The sequence below is a fragment of the Saccostrea cucullata genome, unplaced genomic scaffold, assembly GCF_032062105.1.
Source record: "Saccostrea cucullata isolate Sc308-1 unplaced genomic scaffold, CSIRO_AGI_Scuc_v1 ctg10874, whole genome shotgun sequence".
NCBI classification, from domain to species: Eukaryota; Metazoa; Mollusca; class Bivalvia; order Ostreida; family Ostreidae; genus Saccostrea; species Saccostrea cuccullata.
Genome location: NW_026936550.1, coordinates 47,974 through 61,125, shown reverse-complemented (window position 1 = coordinate 61,125; position 13,152 = coordinate 47,974). Strand labels below are relative to the sequence as shown.

The 13,152-nt window shown below is 35.6% G+C and overlaps 1 pseudogene; it reads left to right on the top strand.

The window, feature by feature from the left end:
- The first annotated feature begins 460 nt into the window (after nucleotides 1-460).
- On the top strand, nucleotides 461-12,705 carry LOC134245799 (nuclear pore complex protein Nup98-Nup96-like; annotated as a pseudogene).
- Nucleotides 12,706-13,152: the final 447 nt, after the last annotated feature.

Sequence of the window (13,152 nt, the reverse complement as noted above, 5' to 3'; positions counted from 1 at the left end):
CAAAGATCTGTATTCAGAAAGGTGACGTGAGTAATGTTTGCAGGGCAATGTGGCAGAATTTTGTAAGATTCTGACTCAATGTTGAAAATGTGTGCAAAATTTTGTGCAGAATAACATAAAAACGACAAAGAGCGTATCTCTAAGCAGCAAAGAAAACTTAAGGTTTATTAATATTTTACAGATTAATAATCGTTGTTATTTATTTAAAAAAAATATAAATAAATCCATGCAGAAAAATTTTGTTTGTATTATTAAAAACCTTAGTTCACGAGGCGGTCAATCGTCGCCCGATCATCCAACTCTAGGCTACAGTTTGATTTTAACCGTTGGACGAAATTTTGGACATCCTTATAGAAATCGGCCACACGTAAAACAAAAGAATAACTTGGACGGATGTACACAAATTTGGTCGGCCGACAAAACAGAGGTCAAAATCGGCCGTAGAAATAGAGAGTGTACAATGAATAATTATGACATTTTGATAGGCATAGAGGTCAGGGATACAGAATGTGGAAGTCAGGACAATCTCATAGTCATAGAGATAGTGGGTAGAATGGAGATCTCATTACAACTTCATGACCATAGAGATAAGGTGTTCAAAAGGTAAGTTGTGACAACTTCATAGCAATAGAAATTGGGGGCGGCAGAATGGAGAACTCATAACAACATCATGGCAATTATGATAGGGAGTGCAGAATAGCCATATAGATATGCGGCAGAATGGAGAACTCATTTGAACTTCATAGCCATAGAGATAGGGATACAGAATGGGGAAGTCATGACAACTTCACAACATCTCTTTACCGTAGAGATATGGGGGAAAGGGCAACTTCATGGACATACAGATAGAGTGTGTAAAATGGGGAATTATGACAACTTCATAACCATAGTGATAGGGGGCAGAATTGGGAACTTTTAACAACTTCATGTCCATAGAGATAGGGGGTACAAAAGGGAATTCATGACAGCTTCATAGTAATTGAGATAGGGCAAAATGGAGAACTCAACTTCATGGCCATAGAGATAGGGAGTGCAGAATGGGGAAATCATGAAAACCTCTTAGTCATAGTGATAGGGGGGTGCAAAGTGGAGGACTCATTACAACTCCTTTGCCATAGAGATACGGAGTGCGGAATGGAGGAGTCATAACAAGTTCATTGTCGTAGAGATAGAAAATGCAGAATGGAGAGGTCATGACAACGTCAAAACAATAGAAATGTAACTCATTACAACTTCAGAGTTGAACTTGAGAGTTCAGAATGGGGAAGTCATACCTTCTTCATAGTCGTAGAGATATTGGGGAGGGGGGGGGGGGGGTAGAATGGAGAATTCATTACAACTTCATAGCCCAAGAGGTAGGGGGCAAATTGGAGGACTAATTGCAATGTCATAGTCATAGAGACAGAGAGTGGGGAATCATGCAAACTTCACAGCCACAAAGATAGGAAGGGACAGATTGGAGAACATATTACCATTTCATGACAAAAGAGTTAAGGAGTGCAGAATGGGGAGGTAATGACAAGATCATAACCGTATAGATAGGGGGGGGGGTGGAGAAATCATGAAAATTTCATAATCCAGAAAGAGAGAGAGGAATGGGGAAGACATGACAATTTCAAAGCCAGAGAGAGATAAATTTCAAAGCCAGAGAGAGATAGAGAGAGAAAGATAGAGAGAGAGAGAGAGAGAATTTCATAACCGTAGAGGTAGGGGCAGAATGGGGAAGTCATGACAACTTCATAGCCATATAGATAGGGGGCAGAATGGAGAACTCGTTATCACTTCATGGCCATTGAGATAGGGGCAGAATCGGGAAGTCATGACAACTTCATAGCAGCACTTTACCGTAGAGATATGGGGGAAGAGCAGATTGGAGATATCATTGCAACTTCATGGACTTAGAGATAGGGGGTACTGATTGGGGAAGTCATGACAACTTTACAGCACCACTTTACTGTAGAGATATGGGGGATGGGGCAGAATGGAGAACTCATTGCAACTTCATGGACATAGAGATAGAGAGTGTAAAATGGGGAATCATTACAACTTCATAGCCACAGAAATAGGGGGCAGAATGGGGAACTTTAAACAACTTAATGTCCATATAGAGAAGAGGTACAAAAGAGAATTCATGACAGCTTTATAGTAATTGAGATAGGGGCAAAATGGAGAACACATTTCAACTTCATTGTCATAGAGATAGGGAGTGCAAAATGGGGAAGTCATGTCAACTTTATGGCCGTAGAGATAGGGACAGAACGGGCAAGTCAAGGAAACGTCATAGTAATTGGGGGGGGGGGGGAGTGGAGAACTCATTACAACTTCTTTAGATAAAGAGTGCAGTATGAAGACGCCATGAAAACATCATAGCCATAGAAATAGGGGGCAGAATGGAGAACTCATTACAACTTTATTGTGATAGAAATAGACAGTGTAGAATGTCGAACGTCATGACAACTTCATAGTCTTAGAGATATTGGGGGGACTCATATTGCAACTTCATGGTCATAAAGACAGAGAGTGGAGAATCATGACAACTTCATTGCAAAAGAGATAGGGGGGGGGGGGCAGAATGGAGAACACATTACAACTTCATTGCAAAAGAGATAGAAAGTGGAGAATTATGAAGTCATTACAACTTCAAAGCCATAAACATAGAGGCAGAATGGGGAAGTCATTACAACTTCATAGCCATAAACATAGGAACAGAATGGGGAAGTTATGACAACTTCATAGCCATAAACATAGGCGCAGAATGGGGAAATCATGAAAACTTCATAGTCATCGAGATAAGGAGTACAGAATTGGGAAGCCATTGGTTCTCTATAAGCATAAGAGAAAAACGAAAAAGAAATAGATAAACATATGCAAGTTTACCAATTTAATTTTATGCACAAATAAAGATATTAAAAAAGACCATCCATATAATATTGAGTTACCGACTAAAACATTAAATATACACAAAACGTTGATCCACAATCTGATATAAAAAATTTCATATTTCTTTTATATCCGTGTCATTATGTTTCCTCTTAATTGTACTTTCCGGAACGTTCTTTGCTTATATAATTTGGGAAGGAAGTCACAAGCTGATTTTATCTAAGATTATCTGTCAAGAGTCAGTCTTTATTTAAAGAAACAAAATAAAAAACTTCCCAAAAATAATAAAAGAAATTACTGGATAGAATTTTGTTAGTTACAGTCATGGCAGGTGTTGATCAGGATTTAAAGCAGGCATTGAGCAAGGAAGGTTACGATGAAAGATGTCGATCTATTCTTATTCTTTTTATTCTAACCGAACAATTTGCGTTTTGGGATCAATTTTCCATAACGGAGACGAATTTTACTGCCCAAATATTGAATGTTTTAGCTTACCTTAGCTGAAAGCTCTAACGAGATTTTCTGATCAGCTATATTTCGTCTACCGTCCGTCTGTCTGTTAGATAACATTTTTCGTGAAAATTCGATAATATTATTCGCAAAAGTCGTTGGGTTGTATATTGATCTCACTCAGTATCTAATAACGTTTCTTATTGGTTAGACAAGATGATCATTAAAGCTTTTGAACAAGTTAAGCAAAAAAAGCTGCAGTTTAAGCAATGAATTCATATTTTGGGATGTCGGCACGTCAAAGTGTGTTATTGAACCGAATACATCCCAAAAATCTAAATTCAATGCTTATATTAACATTCTAGAATTTTTCCTTTCCTTTCATAATTGTTTATTTAGGAAATCTTTAATGTGAATTAAGCGCTCCTTAAAACTGGTGTGCTTTATAGACGTAAGAGCCGTTTGTGACCTTGCGAAGTTAAATAACGGAAATTAACATTGCGAGAAAAAAATGACAAATTGATTTTAAGTGATCAGTTTTTTTTACGTTAATTTAGCAGGATTATTTTTTTCTTAAACTGTGTAAAAATAATGTACATTGCGGTATTACTACAGTATTGAAAATGCATATAGTTCCTCCTCATGTGTATTCTAATGTGACAAGGTTTCGCGTGTATTATAGAGATTTGAACGTCGTGAATTTCTTATAGATTTCATAAAGTAAATTACATGAAATGTAAATATACGTCTTCTACCGATCTCATAAAAAAATGAAAGTAGATGTCAATACCAACATGAAAAGAAGCATAATTGGTTTAACCCACACTTGAACAAATCCTAAAGCAAGGTATCTTTTTTAAAATTACATATTAGTGGTAATGATGTATTAGAAATATCTACTGACCACAATAATGACATTATTTATGTGATATACATGTATATGATACAAATATGTAGATCCAAAATACCGGTATTTTACTCAATGTACAAAATGTACTATTAAAATAATTGCTTTGTGTTCATTAATCTCCAAGACCCTAGAAGATATTTGCCTTTGTTATTTACCCTCAAAATTTGAAAGTAATAATTATTTCTTTAGATGTTGAGTTGAGGCAAGAAAATGAGATCTGTTTATTCTAACTTTCCCAGTGTGTAATGAAAGGGCGGGGGTATTGCTCATGAAACTCAATGAGTTAAATCATCCAGGAATGTTACTCAAAATAAAAAGAGACAGATCCTGACTCATCTAAGACGACTTGTACTGCAAGTCTTTTTGTCCCCCGCTTTTGTGAGAGGGAGGGTCATTCGTCTGTCCGCCAGTCTGTCCGTCCCATAACTTTTGATTTAGTGGAGCTATGACTTTCATATTTCACATTTGTATTTTTTTGACAAGACTTTTCTTTGGGTACCACTGACCTTATGACTTTGTCTATGAAGTATGACCCAGTTTTACTTTGGCCATAATTTTTTAAAGGTAGACACTAAGACTTTCAAATTTTACATATGTACTTTTGTGAAAAGACATTTCATTAGATATCAACAAATTTGACTTTTGGACCTTGACCTTGAAGATTTTTGTACTTATGGAAAAACCTTAACCTTGGCCATAACTTTTAAAAGGTAAAGGCTGGGCCTTTCATACTTCACATGTGTGATCAAATGCCGACAAACGTTTTCATGCTAATTGTTGGTCCATTATTTATACATTGAAGTGACGACGGATTTTTTGTTATTTCCCAAACATGACAAGGAACACACGGTGGGTATGACCGGATTGCAGGGGATGCTCACTCCTACATGGCAACAGCACCTGATCCCACCTCTGATGTTTTGGAAGTCTGTGTTTGCTCTGCTCCTATTCTGTATTATTTAATGGACTTTTATATTGAATACTTTTCCTTTAAAAGAAAGTTTATAGTAAGCTTATATCAAAGCTTTTTATTAAACATGACGACTAACTTTCCAATCGTCAACTTCCCTTACTTATGCAATAATATACCTTCATCACCTGCATACAGAGTTGATATCTCTCAATGGGTTGGATAAGAGCACACTCGACGTATGCATATTTTCTAAAACGAAGCAAAGGAAGAAGCTTTCTGAGATAAAGAATTCAAACTTAAGAATAATATAATTGGGTTATATGAATCTTAGATTATCAACTGCAGGAAAAATTGGTATGCCACTACAAAACTCTTAATATACAAGTTAATTTGAAAACAAAAATCAGAATATCTGTTTAAATAATTCCTCTATGATTCTTACTGACTAATTCTGCATGTTTTTAATTTGAGGATATTTTGTTACACAGACATATTGAGTTCTACTCGTCTGAGCGGGAAGAAAGAAGCCAGTATGTTTAGTGATGCCTACAAGAATTCCTTGATGCCCCCGGTCAAGCTCTCAGGCATCCTTAAGAATGTTAGCATTGAAAGAGGTATGTTTGCATTTCTTTCTTTCTCAGGCCATAAGTTTTGAACAAAAAGTGCTGCTTAGAATCAATTTATTTTTTTGTAGATTCTATTTGATAGTTTTAAAGTTAAGTCAATAATCAAGTATCTTTACATGTTTGTTAGAAAATAGCCTTGAAATTTGAATCTACTGGTAAAGAGACATTTCAATCTACTTGTATAGAGACAGAGCAATGGTTTAAAGAAAATTTTCTGTTTCGGTGCCTTTCCACCAAGGATTGTTACTCCAGAACCAATCCGGCCAGCCAAATCCAAATTCCACATGCCTCCGGTGGATGAGCATCTGCCAATTCATACTGGGATGAGGTCAGATGACCTGCCACGTCGGATAGTAGGGGCTAGGATACCGAGATCTATTCCAGAGTTCCAGGACTCGACAATGTATGATAAGCAGGATGTTATAGTTGATGCTGCCCTGTTCCATGGTCGGTCGTTCCGTGTGTGGTGGGGACCGGGCTGGACATTTGCCCATGCTGGATCAACTGTTACACAACAAGTCACAGGTTAGAAACATTTCGTGGGAAAAGTTTTCTAGATTGTGGTATTTTGATTTTTGTTTCCAAATCAGAGAACTTTTATATTAAATGTTATAGGTGCAGAAGAAACATCTTTCTCAGTCTTATCAAGCTCAAGGGAGAAGAAAGTTGGTCCCACTAGCTGGAATGTCGCTGAAGAAAAGTTAGATGTGACATCCTACTTCCAACCTGAGGACCCAGTTGTTGAGGTTATTTATATAAAGTACATCTAGCATTTCTTTTAGCATCCACAATTTTCATGTTTTAAAGAAATCCAAAGAAAAGAATCATTTGGTTTCCAAGACTTTGAAGTAAGTTGAACGTATAAGATAACAATGGCATTCGTTTTATAATTTTTGCAATGATTCTCTTCCTTTTCTTAAGTGTTGGGTCAGCATATTTTTTGTTGTATTTTAGAGAAATCATGAAGAGTTGCTGTTCATACAGTTAGAACACTCCAGGAGTGATGTGGAAGATGGATGCCCAGTCTTTGCCCCCAGGAAGCACATTGTGGACCAGATCAAGCAGGATAAGGAGAACTCATGTGAGATAGGCTCACACCTCTTTGTCTGGTACACTACATTGTATGATATTGTTATAAAAGCTTACAGCTATAAAACTAGGAGGAAACTGTAAAGTCAATGTATTCACATATTTACAAACTGTATTTGTAATATTTAACAGGTCCAGTCTAAAGACTATTTCTACCTACGTAGCTATTAATAGCTACCTAGGTATTTAAAGCTACCAAAAGTAGCTGTATTTACCTACTTTATATAATTTCTGCATTTTGAGACCAAAATACCAAACGGCACAACATGGTAAATACCATATTTTTTGATACAGTCACACAAATGATGAATACGACACAATTTTTGTCAAAAAATGATTACTTCCTGAATCAGCAATTTTACATTAGTTTCTATGCAAAATTGATGATATACGAAGGTTTCATTTTTTGGCCAAATTTTTGTCATATTCATCATCAGTGTGACTGTATCAAAAAATTCTGTGCTTACCATGTTGCGCCGTTCCTGCATTTGGCCACAAAAAGCAAGTAAAGCAGAAAGTAGGTAAAAATAGCTACTTGGGGTAGCTTTAAATACCTAGGTAGCTATAAATACCTACGTAGGTAGAAATAGTCTTTGGACTGGACCTGTTTAATGGCAATATGTACCCAGGAATTTAATTGTTACTGTATACAAAAAATTGATGTTTATTTGTACTAATTGTAGTTACGTTAATTTATGTAGTAATTTTACAGTGTTTACAGTGTACACGTGACTGAATGATTACAAGTAATATGGTATAATGAATATTACAGAGGGACACCCAGACTTTGACAGTATCAGCTACTCAGAGACTTTGTGGAACCTCTGTTCTGCTCTTTTTGGGAATTAACCAGGTACTCATTAATCCTTCTTGTTTACTATGTTCATTAAGGTGTTTTATGACAAATGATGTGTCTTTTTGTTAGTCATTTCATCATCATTCCATCAACACATTAAACTTCTTTCATTTTAATAAATCTTAAAAAATAGAAAAAAATACAGAGTACTTAAAGGAATGCATGTGGAGATTTTGGATCACTTTATTAAAGGTCAAAAGTCAAAAGTTAAGATAATGGGTATCAACAGAACACAAGCTCATATTGACTCTGTCAGTTTTCTTGCTAATATCCTTCTCGGTATGTTTGCCTCTAAGGTAAGATGTATAAGACTGATTGTATTTCAGATGACATCGCTAACCTTTATGAAGTACAACACGTCAGAAGAGAGGCTGTGTCAAAATGGCTGTCCTCCACAGCCAGTGATAAAATCCAGAAAGCCAAGTATAGGGTTTGTATCACCTTTAATTCAAGTACATTTTATCAGATTGTGGAAGCATTTGTAGCGTTTTGTAATCTTTGATTACCAATGATTTCAGTTGTGTACATGTGTATGAAGTTTTTTCTTTCTTGCATGGAAAGAACCACCTACTAGCTCTGTTTGCTCACCTGACAGGTGGACAGGTAGCAGAGGCCTGCAGTTTGTCTCAAAAGAGTGGGGATACAAGACTGGCCTTGGTTCTATCACAGTGCATAGGCAGTTATATTCCCAAACAACTACTTGACATGCAGCTCAATGAATGGGCAGAGTTAGGGGTGAGTATTTAATTTTATGAAAGGAGTTTTAAGTTTTCAATGTTCTTTAGGATAAAATCAATAAATTGTATTTCAGTGGTATATTATTACACGTCTGATTATGATTATTTATGATCTGTAGGCCTTAAAGTTTATTGAGGATTTGCGTCTGAAGCTGTATGCACTACTAGCTGGGCGTCTGGTGTGGCAGGCCCCTCAAACAACTGTAAATACCTGTGTAGATTTGGACTTGAAGAGAACTTTTGCTTTACATTTATGGTAAGATTGTTTTATAGCATCTAAATAAAGATAAAAGATATTTACTAACGCACTTCATTTAGAGTTTTTCGATGACTTTTTATTTACAAAGACTGCTCCTGCCCAGATCCACAAAGCCCTGGAGGAATACGAGATGGGATATAGAGGAGACTCACCCCTAGGGGTGTATTGTAGCCCTCCACTGCCCCCATACCTAGAGGAAAGTGAAAGTGGGGATAAAGAGAACATCCAAGATACCTACCACCTACTCAAACTGTACTGTCAACGTACCTACCCACTAGAGAGTTTATTTAACCCAATGTCTTCCGCAGTGAATTATATGGACAACAGACTTTGGTAACAGCTACAGACAAAGGTTTTAGAGGTTCTAAAAACTTTTGCCACACTTTGTGTTAATTTTTGTAAGGTAGTAGGTTGTGCTAAATTGTATTTATTTTATTGTCTAAAAAATTCCTTTTACCGTTTGAAGCTTAACCATTTAAATTGACTATCTGTTCCAGTTGGCACCTACAGCAGGTACTTCAGTCTGTGGAAGCTCAGTACCGTCACCTGTCTGCCTACCACACCGCTTGTCTACATCTAAGCTTCGCCGCCCAGCTAGAGTCTATAGGGATGTGGGAGTGGGCCGTGTTTGTGGTACTACACCTAGAGGACAGGAGAAGGTAAATACCTGTACAGGTGTACACTTACCTTGTGACATGAAAAGAAATTATACATAGATGTTCGTTTTCATAGCAAAGTAACAGAATGATTGTTTTTATCGATTTGAAAGAGTGCATTTTTTAGAATTTCTGTTTGATGAAAGTTGAACATTCTATAGCCGAGAGTGGAGGACACGCGATCTGTTGAGCAGAAACGTATCAGTGAAGGAAGAGTTCGATGAATAAGAAATTTTTCTGAGAGAGAAACTTGATGTTCCTGTAGAGTGGATTTACTTTACTTAGGTTTGTACAAATACAGTTAAACCTTTTTATCTCAAACTCAATGGAACTGAGGAAAAATGTATCCAAGATATCCGAGAATTCAAGAAATTAAGGAGTGATCGAGACTTTCAAATTACTTTGAGATATATATGATGTTCAAGATATCAATGCTCAATAAATTCAAGTTCAGCTGCACTTGTATGATAAATATTACATAGAATAGAATAAATCAGACTTCTTTAGTCCTGTTTAATTGAAGCTTCTGTGGTTTTGTCATGTTATGCTTTGATATGGATATAGGTTATCAATATGACATTCTTTTTAACGTAACAGGTACAGAAAGCTCGGTACAATAGGAATTCCCACGCTGAAGCTGTTCATTTGCTGAAGTCCAGAAGGTGGAATGAATGTCATAAAGTCATTCTGCAACATTTGTCCTCGGATGCCATAATTAATGGTACAGTCCTTGATAATCTTTTCTTTCTGGGATTCAGCTATGGGAAAAAGTACAGAATGTAACTAGTAATTTGAATTATTATTTACAGAGAACAATAGTTACCTCTATGGATTCCTGGTAGAGCTGGCCCCACATGATAGGTGTAAACATATCCTAGACTGGTTTGTAGGGGGGCAGGTGTTGTTAGATTATCTTACACAAGTTCAAAATCTGGAGCAGTTAAAACTAGAAGTGGAGAGAGATGGGGTATGTTGTTATACAGTGTCTCGTAAAAGTTGTTCACTCTTGACAGGACACTCACATTTTTCTATCTAAATTATACAATTTATACTTCTCTTCAGAAGTATACAGTGTACTGTGTTTTGTTTGACCCCCTTCCCCCCTCTTTTTGTTACATCCTAATTTTTAAGTGGTGGGTATATTAAACATTCAAATTCCTTATTTTCCAACACTTAATATGCGGTAATCGAGGCAAATAGAGTATTTTAATTTTCTGGTTTCAAAAAAGTTCAAAATTAAATTCATTGCAAATAAATGAATAAGGAAATCTGCTGAATTATTACATCGAGTGTTTGTTTAGCATGCATACATCTTTGTTTATTTTAGCATGAGAGTACAGTAAATATAGACGGTTTGAGGTCAGACATCACGTCCCTGTGTGAGCGGATCTCTAACCTCCCATGTTATCAGTCCAGGGACAGGTTAGTGTTATATATATACATAGATACATAAAGTTACTCAGACGTCACGTCCTTGTGTGATCAAGCGGATCTCTAACCTGAGTAACCTCCCATGTTATCAGTCCAGGAATAGGTGAGAGTTATATACATGTATATACATAGATACATAAAGTAAGCATCTCTTAGTACCCCAAATCTTGTATAATTGAATATCTCATTAATAAAAGGTGTTTACAAGGAAAATATTTGGCGGTATTAAAGTGAGTCATCATTTTATTTTTCCGCTGAAATTCATTGAAAAAGGATTTTTTTTTCCAATAAATTATTGTTATGTTATTTTTAGTTCATTTCTTATTATACGCTGTAGTTTTCTTTACATATATAATTTCAAAATAATTAAGCTATATGCATTTGGTAATATTACATGTCATACGCAGTACCGTTAAGGCTTCCCGGAGTTGAAAATGTATTTATAACGTAACACTGCATTGCAAAGTTGATTTTGAGTTTTACTTGTAAATTTTGTACTTCAGTACGCCAAATTCATATAGAGAATCCTCTAGGCTATTTATAAACATATTTGTTACGATGTCACATGACCTTCTTGATCACGTGACGGTCATTTCTTCTTTTTTGAAATGTTCCTCATAAAACGCTTCGGCGCAGGCTGTTTACACAATAATTATTATCTTTTTGTCACATAAATAACTCGTTGCATCCTTGTGAAACCGAAAAGTGCTTTGGAAATTTTAAACCTTTTCTTTGGAACAATTTATTTCATATTAACTTTAACTTACCAACAAATCTGAGGGTATTTTCCGCTGAATATCGTAATTTGTTTTAAAACAAAGCCATCATTCATTTTCCCAAGCAGGATTCAGTTAGAGGGAAAACTCCTCTTACATATTCCACAAAAGATATTAAATAAATCCTCATTAACAACCTGCGCCAGGCTCTTTTATACACACATTATGAATTCTGCCTCTGTCTACGGGTGTAAAAAAGGGTAAATGTCAAACGTATATTTCCGTACGTAGTTTGAACACGCTGACTCTTATACAAGAGTAATGAAGCAAAGCAATCTTAATTATTCGGATATATTAAACTTTTGAACAAATTATAAAAACACCTTTATTTTAAACTAGCATACTGCAATTTTATATGCAGATTGAAATGAGGTGTAAAGTTTATGACACTCTCCCAATTATTACAGCTCAAGTATGCAGCGACTTTACGTCATTTTCAATTATGACGTCATACATTTGTAGTTCAGAGAATATCATGCGGAGAGTACACTGCAATATTCTCTGGGAAGCCTTATTGTACCTGCGTACATGAAATGTGAAATCACAATTTTACAACTGAATTCGTAGGAATGCATTAGGTAATAACAATTGAAAATGTGAAAAACAGGACCACAGATTTATTTTAACATTCTGATTGATTTTGAGTATGATGTGATTTGTGGCATGTTTTAGTATATTCATAATATTAACATATTATAAAATCTTTTTTAAGATTGTGCCAGTCTGGGATCTCCAAAAGGTTGGCTGTGTTGTTCCGAACCATCCTATGTTTACAAAGAGAAAATGAGGTTCAGCAAGGTAAAGTATACAATGATAGAGTGTGAATTAAACAAGTTACAAATTCATGGAAAGACCTTTCCTATCTTATTGATTGTATTGCTGTTGTTGTTAATGGTAGTCTTACATAAAATTATTACACTGTGAACATTTTTGCATAACATTGTAGGTGTGTTGAAATTACAAGATTATTAAAACATTTATAAAATAAGGCATGAATATATTATTTGTAGATTTATGGCCCCTCATATTGGACATTTACCAATGCCAGAAGACTATAGACTACAGGAGCTAAAGAGTCTGACTAGAGACTTCTCATCTAGTTATCTCCGTGCTATCAACTGAAGCCAAGGACTCTCTCCAGTTATATGGTGGATCTATCAGGAACATGCAGTGTAAAACTACTGTTGGGAGGCCATTTCAGGATTCACCAAGCAAAAGTTGATCAGATATCTGAGGCAGTGACGAGTTTGCAAGTCACTTTAAATCCTGAGATATCTTTTTAAGGATCAGATTCTGTTGAAGTGATCTGATTTTATCTTAGGTTATAATGACATATTTAAACAACTTAAAACATTTATGGTATGTGTGTGCCCAAGTGGATGATAAGAAAATATAGAAAATTTATATTTGAGCAGAATTGTGCACAAAATATTGACATGTCTGAATATATTGAAATGTGTTTTTCTCTTACTAATTCAATAAAAAAAGAAACTATGATAGCATAAAAATTGTTACCTTGTGTAAATGTTCATATTTTCAATGATATGTGACATTTTAAAAGAATATGAA